General features: G+C 41.5%; 1 pseudogene; it reads left to right on the top strand.

Moving 5' to 3' along the window:
* The first annotated feature begins 7,121 nt into the window (after window positions 1-7,121).
* LOC132020381 (INO80 complex subunit C-like) overlaps window positions 7,122-7,407 on the top strand; it is a 10,905-nt pseudogene continuing 10,619 nt past the window's right edge.

Genomic DNA, 7,407 nt, shown 5'->3' with positions numbered 1-7,407 from the left:
TGGGTGGCTCAGTTGTTAAGTGTCTGCCTTCAGCTCAGGTTATGATCTTAGGGTCTTAGGGTTCTAGGATCGAGCCCCTCATCGGGCTCCTTGCTCAGAAGGAAGCCTGATTCTCCCTCACTCCCCCTGCTAGTGTTCCCTCTCTCACTGGCTCTGTCAAATAATAAATAAAATCTTAAAAAAAAAAAAAGCATTCAATGAATGCTACTTCTATTTATTTCCTCTATGAGCAACCCCACTTTCTCCCTCTCCAACTAGATCCCAGGGTGTGTTTACTGGTATATATTCTTATACTTAGAGAGACATCATGCTAAGAATCAGGGATATGAACACTGGATAAAGTGGATAAAGCTGACACACTTACGTGGCCAGTTGTGTTAGGTGCTGCCCTCACTGCATAAATGAAGAAAGGGAGACTTTATTTACAACAGGTCTCTGCCTTATCTTTCTAGCATCCCTTATCTTTCCTTACTCTTAGCTAATGACTGATTCTTATTTTACTGTGAAAATAGAAATAATCAAAAGAAAACATAGTTATCTTTCTACCACCAATCTGGCCAATTTACCTCCATGTTCTTTTACATACTGGGACTTCATCTTGTTACAATGAATCATTCTTGTTTCTGTTTAAGCCAACTGTCCCCTCCCATTTCCATCCCTCACCACCATGCCCACCTTCCTATACCTCAGTCTATAGGTATCAGTTCTGTATCTCAGTCTATTTCTTCTTCCCTTTCTCCTATATTATCAAATTTTCTACTAGATCTTTCACATTAGCATACAAATGTGCAGTAATATCTGCCACCTTAAAAATAAAATAAACTTCCGGGACAATTGGGTGGCTTAGTCAGTTAAAGTATCCGCCTTTGGCTCAGATCATGATCTGGGGTACTGGGATCGAGTCCCACATCCGGCTCCTTGTTCGGTATGGAGCCTACTTTTCCTTCTGCCTGCCATTCCCCCGGTTCGTGCGTACACGCTCTCTCTCTTTGAAAATATATAAACAAATCTTTAAAAAAAAATAAAATTAGGGGCACCTGGGTGGCTCTTTGGGTTAAAGTCTCTGCCTTTGGCTTGGGTCATGGTGTCAGGGTTCTCGGATGGAGCCCCTCATCCAGCTCTCCGCTCAGCAGGGAGCCTGCTTCCTCCTCTCTCTCTGCCTGCCCCTCTGCCTGCTTGTGATCTCTGTTTGTCCAAAAACAAAACAAAACAAAAAAAAAAACCTTTAAAAATAAAAATAAATAAGTAAATAAGTAAAAACAAACTTTCTTTGATGTCATGGCTTTCTAGTCCTTTGCTCCTAACTGCTGCAAGATATACTATTGTGTGGATCCCTATGCTTTTATTTGTTCACTACTCCAGTAAGTGCCTTCAGCTTCCTACTACTTCAAGTGATGCTGCATGTGGACATTTCTCCTTTAGTTCTGTGGTAATTTCATGTGCATTTTGAGCTCCACGCTCTCTGGAATGTCACACCATCAATGGTGGGATTTCTATATCTCAACTTTCTTGCTTGACAACACTTAATGTTATTCAGGTTTCCAATTTTCTCATTTGCCATGAATTTAAAATATCTCCTTGAATTTCTTTAATTAATAATATGTTTGACATCTTAAATTTATTCTTACTTTTGGTTTTTCTCTTTTATGAATTGTCTCTTTGTTTTCCTTTGCCAATTTTTCTATAGGAATTCCTATTTTTAAAAATATTTTATTTATTTATTTGGGAGAGAGAGAGAGAGCTCACAGGTGAGCGTATGAGCGGGGAGAGGGGCAGAGAGAGAGGGAGAAGTAGACTCCTCATGGAGCAGGGAGTCTGAGCCTGATGCGGGGCTCAATCCCAGGACCCCAGGCTCATGACCTGAGCTGAAGGTAGATGCTTAGCCAACTGAGACACCTAGGCACCTCATTTTTTTTTTTTTAAGATTTTATTTATTTGACGGACAAACAGCTAGAGAAGAAAACACAAGCAGGGGGAGTAGGAGAGGGAGAAGTAGGCCTCCTACTGAGCAGGGAGCCCTATGCGGGGCTCAGTACCAGGACCCCAGGATCTTGACTCAAGCTGAAGGCAGACGCCTAACAACTGAGCCAACCAAGCGCCCAAAGGATTCCCAAATTTTTTATTGATTTGCATCAGTTAATTGTAAGTTTAGATATTAGTCCTTTGTTGATTTTAGACATTGCAAATATCTTTTCCCAACTTTTATTATTAACTCTGTCAATATTGTTTATTGGACAGATATCCTGTTTTTTGGTATAATCTAATCAATTTTACTTCTTATGGCTTGTGATCTTGATTTGTTTTTTTTTTTTTTTTACCTTTTTTCCTTTTATTTATTTATTTGACAGAGAGAGCGAGAGAGCACAAGCAGGCAGAGCAGCAGAGGAAGAGGGAGAAGTAGGTTCCCCACTGAGCAGGGAGCCCCATGTGGGGCTCGATCCCAGGACCCCAGGATCACCAACTGAGCCACCCAGGTGCCCCTGATCTTGATTTTTTTTTTTTAAGATTTTATTTATTTATTTGACAGACAGAGATCTCAGGTTGGGGGAGAGGCAGGCACAGAGAGAGAGAGAGGAGAGAGGAGGAAGCAGGCTCCCCACTGAGCAGAGAGCCCGACGCCAGGCTCGATCCAGGATGCTGGGATCATGACCCGAGCAGAAGGCAGAGGCTTAACCCACTGAGCCATCCAGCACCCCTATCTACTTGGTTTTAAACTCTTCCGCTTCTTCTTCTTCTTCTCCTCCTTCCCCTCCTCCTCCTCTTCTCCTTCTTCTTCCTCCTCTTCCCCCTTCTTCTTCCTTTTTACTTCTTCTTCAAAAGGGAGAGGGTGAGGACAACAGAGGGAGAGGGAGAGAGAGAGAATCCTAAACAGACTCCATGCCCAGCTTAGAGCCTGACTCGCAGCTGATCCTACAATCCTGAGATCAGGACCTGAGCCAAAATTAAGAGTTGGTTAGGGCGACCAAATCACCCTTAAAGATTTTATTTTTAAGTAATCTCTGTGCACAATGTGGGGCTCAAAGTTACAACCCCAAGATCTAGAGTCTCATGCTCTACTCACTGAGTCAGCCACATGCCCCAAACTTTTACTATTTATGTATTTTGAGCCTATATTGCCAAGCACATTTATGTTAGTTATATTTTCTTTGTTTTATCATTATATAATACTCTCTCTTTGGTCCCACATATTTTTCAAAGTCTTATTTATTTGGGGGGGAGGAGCAGAAGGAGAGAGAATCTTTTTTTTTTTTTTTAAGGTTTTTATTTATTTGACAGAGAGAGAGAGCACAAGTAGGCAGAGGAACAGGAAGAGGGAGAGGGAGAAGCAGGCTCTCCACTGAGCAGAGAGCCTGATTTGGGACTTGATTCTAGGACCTTGAGGTCATGACTGGAGTCAAAATGAAGAGTTTGATCCTCAACTCACTGTGCCACCCCAGGTGCCGTGGCCCCATAATTTTTTGCCTTGAATTTTATCACGCGTTACATTTAAAAATGTTTTATTTTAAGTAGGCTCCAGGCCCAGCATGGGTCTTGAACTCATCATGACCCTGAGATCAATAGTTGCATGTCCCACCGGCTAATCCAGCCAGTCAACCCCCCATTTTTTTAATTAAGAGAATAGGGGTGCCTGGGTGGCTCAGTGGGTTAAGCCTCTGCCTTCAGCTCGCTCAGGTCATGATCCCAGGGTTCTGGGATTGAACCCCGTATCGGGCTCTCTGCTTAGCAGGAAGCCTGCTTCTCCCTCTCTCTCTGCCTGCCTCTTTGCCTACTTGTGATCTCTGTCAAATAAATAAATAAAATCTTCAAAAACATTTTTTCTTTTTAGAATTTTATCACATATTAAAACCCCAATTTACTTTCGGTTTATTTATTTATTTATTTTTGCCTGGCAAAAAAGGTTAATGTCTCACCCTCTGTAGAGCAAGTGTTGTACCAAGGCACGTGACATACTTGCCACTTCCTGCTCAACCAGTGCATGTTGCATGATGTTATCAACGTAGCAGATCCATCTGGGATCTGTGAGAGATGTCTAGCCGGTTAGCTCTCTTCAAATCATTTAATGACAGAGAGCAGAAGAATAAACAGAGCCCTGGGGTAAGACTGTAAGTGTACAGTGTTGCCTTTTACAAGTGAACGTGAAGGGTTTCTTTTCTTTCTGATAGGGATGGAAAAGAGCCCTGGGGTAAGACTGTAAGTGTACAGTGTTGCCTTTTACAAGTGAACGTGAAGGGTTTCTTTTCTTTCTGATAGGGATGGAAAAGAATGCATTTGCGGATCAAGGGTTGCATACCAGGTACTTGGGCCCCTGCTAATCTGCTCTAGCAATGATACCATGTGTGGCAAAGCACCTGCAATTAGGGCTACTACTTGGCTGAATTATATAGTGGTTCACAAATATCCTCCAGTACCTGGTTTTTGTAGGGGCCGGATTGGTGGATTAAATGAAGATATGATGGGGACTACTACTTTTGCCTTTTTTTCCCCCCACAGTTCAGTGGTCTTTTCTTCTTCATACACCTGTGATGAATTCATAAGGAATGGGTTCCAGCAGCCCAGTCCCCTTTCCACACTTGTTCTCACGAAGTATGCTTCTCTGGGTAGCACAAGCGGGTGCTTCCCAAGTACTTTTTTCATTTGCTTCTTTCTTGATCATTTACCTTCACACATTTCAAGAAACTGTCTCAGCTCTTAGAGTGCTTATTATGCTCAATATGTATATTAATTCTCTTGACAAGAATCTAGCCCTTAATTTGTTTGCTTACAACAATGCAGAGCATGCTGGGTAACATCATAGACTTCTCTGGTTTTGCCATGGTAACATTTGTGGGGTGTTTCCTTTTTTCTTTTTCTTTCTTTCCTTTTTTTTTTTTTTTTTAAATATTCAATTTATTTATTTGACAGAGAGAGAGCACAAGCGGGAGGAGCCGGGACAAGCAGACTCCCCACAGACCAGGAAGCCCCACATGGGGCTCGATTCCTCTTGACCTGAGCAGAAAGTAGACGTTCATCTGACTGAGCCACCTGGGCGCCCCTTGCAATGTTCCTTTATGAATAGTGCCCATTTTCTTAATGTCTACAATATCATATTTCTTTTAGATTCACATGTTTGTGGCCAAAGGAACAACTCCATATTTTCTGAAAGGTTTATTTTCTAAAGATAAAATCTTAAAATTATTTTTAAGTAATCTCTACACCGAAGGTGGAGCTCAAACTCACAACACTGAGATCAAGATTCATACGCTCTACGGATTGAACCAGCCTGGTGCCCCTACTTAAAAATAAAATCTTTTAAAAATAAATAAAATTTAGGAGTGGGTGGTTCAGTTGTTGGGCATCTGCCTTCAGCTCAGGTCATAATCCCAGCATCCTGAGATCAAGCCCTGCATCAGGCTCCCTGCTCAGTGAGAAGCCTGCTTCTCCCTCTCCTACTCCCCCTGGTTGTGTTCCTCCTCTCGGTGTCTCTGTCAAGTAAACAAAATCTTAAAAAAAAAAAAAAAAGAAAATAAATAAGTAAAATTTAAAATTTACTTGAAACAGATATCTTCTTAGGAAAACAAAACTTGCCTAAATTGATCAAAGAAGTAATAGAAAGTTCTGAATGGTCCTATATCTGGTAAGTAAACTGAATACATAATTTAAAGCTTTCCCATAAAGAAAACTATAAACCCAGATGGATGTATTAGTGAATTATTCCAAACATTTGAGGAAGAAATAACACCAATCTTACAAAAACTTTTCTAGATAATAGAGAAAAAGAAAATTTCCAGTTCATCTTGAGACAATATAACCTGAAGAAAAATTTGAATTATATATAATTTATTTTTTTATATATATATATTTTTTTAATATTTTATTTATTTATTTGACAGAGAGAAATCACAAGTAGATGGAGAGGCAGGCAGAGAGAGAGAGAGGGAAGCAGGCTCTCCGCTGAGCAGAGAGCCCGATGCGGGACTCGATCCCAGGACTCTGAGATCATGACCTGAGCCGAAGGCAGCGGCTTAACCCACTGAGCCACCCAGGCGCCCTATATATTTTTTTAAAGATTATTTATTTATTTATTTGAGAGAGAGACATGACAAGTAGGCAGAGAGAGAGAGAGGAGGAAGCCAGCCCCCCCCATTCCCCCGCTGAGCAGAGAGCCGGATTCGGGACTCGATCCCAGGACCCTGAGATCATGACCCGAGCCGAAGGCAGCGGCTTAACCCACTGAGCCACCCAGACGCCCGAATTATATATAATTTAAATATAAATTTAAATTATAAAGTAGGGCAAGTACAGAGTCCTTTCTCATAAACTTTGATGTGAAAATCCCACACATAATAGCAAATAGGATCTATCAATATGTTAAAAGACATTAAGAGACATTATAATCAGCTTGACTTTATTTCAGTAATTCCAGTGTGGTTTAACATTGGAAAACCAAACAATACAATTTACCACATTAACAGAATAAAAGAGAAAAATCATGTAATCCTCTCTATAGTTGCAGAAAAAGTATTTGATAAAATTCAACAACCACTGATGATTAAAAAACTTATTAGCAAACTAGAAATGGATAAGACTTTAAACATTTTTGATAGATGGGACGCCTGGGTGGCTCAGTGGGTTAAGCCGCTGCTTTTGGCTCAGGTCATGATCCCGGGGTCCTGGAATCGAGTCCCGCATCAGGCTTCTTGCTCGGCGCGAGCCTGCCTCTCTCTCTGCCTCTCTCTCCACTTCTGCCTGCCTCTCTGCCTGCTTGTGTGCTTTTTCTCTCTCTTTCTGACCAAAAAAAAAAAAAAAAAAATTTTTTTTTTTTTTGATAGAGGGTATCTACCAAAAACCTACAGCAAATATCGTATACATCTAAGGGCAAAATATTGAAAGTTTTCTACTGTCTTAGAAAATAAACAATTGGGGGCGCCTAGGTGGCTCAGTGGGTTGGGCCTCTGCCTTCAGCTCAGGTCATAATCTCAGGGTCCTGGAATCAAGCCCGGCATCAGACTCTCTGCTCAGTGGAGAGCCTGCTTCCTTTCCCCCTCCCTCTCTGTCTGCCTCTCTGCCTACTTGTAAACTCTCTGTCTCTCTGTAAAATAAATAAATTAAAAATCTTTTAAAAAAAGAAAATAAACACTCCCTTTCTGCCTCCGCAGCGGCCATGGCGCCCGTGAAAAAGCTCGTGGCGAAGGGGGGCAAAAAAAAGAAGCAAGTTCTGAAGTTTACCCTTGATTGCACCCACCCTGTAGAAGATGGAATCATGGATGCGGCCAATTTTGAGCAGTTTCTTCAGGAGAGAATCAAAGTGAATGGAAAAGCTGGAAATCTCGGTGGAGGGGTGGTAACCATTGAGAGGAGCAAAAGCAAGATCACTGTAACTTCCGAGGTGCCTTTTTCCAAAAGGTATTTGAAATATCTGACCAAAAA

This window comes from Mustela nigripes, chromosome 6 (genome assembly GCF_022355385.1).
Source record: "Mustela nigripes isolate SB6536 chromosome 6, MUSNIG.SB6536, whole genome shotgun sequence".
Lineage (NCBI taxonomy): Eukaryota > Metazoa > Chordata > Mammalia > Carnivora > Mustelidae > Mustela > Mustela nigripes.
Note: the sequence above shows the minus strand (reverse complement) of the source record. Positions and strands in the feature narration are given on the sequence as shown.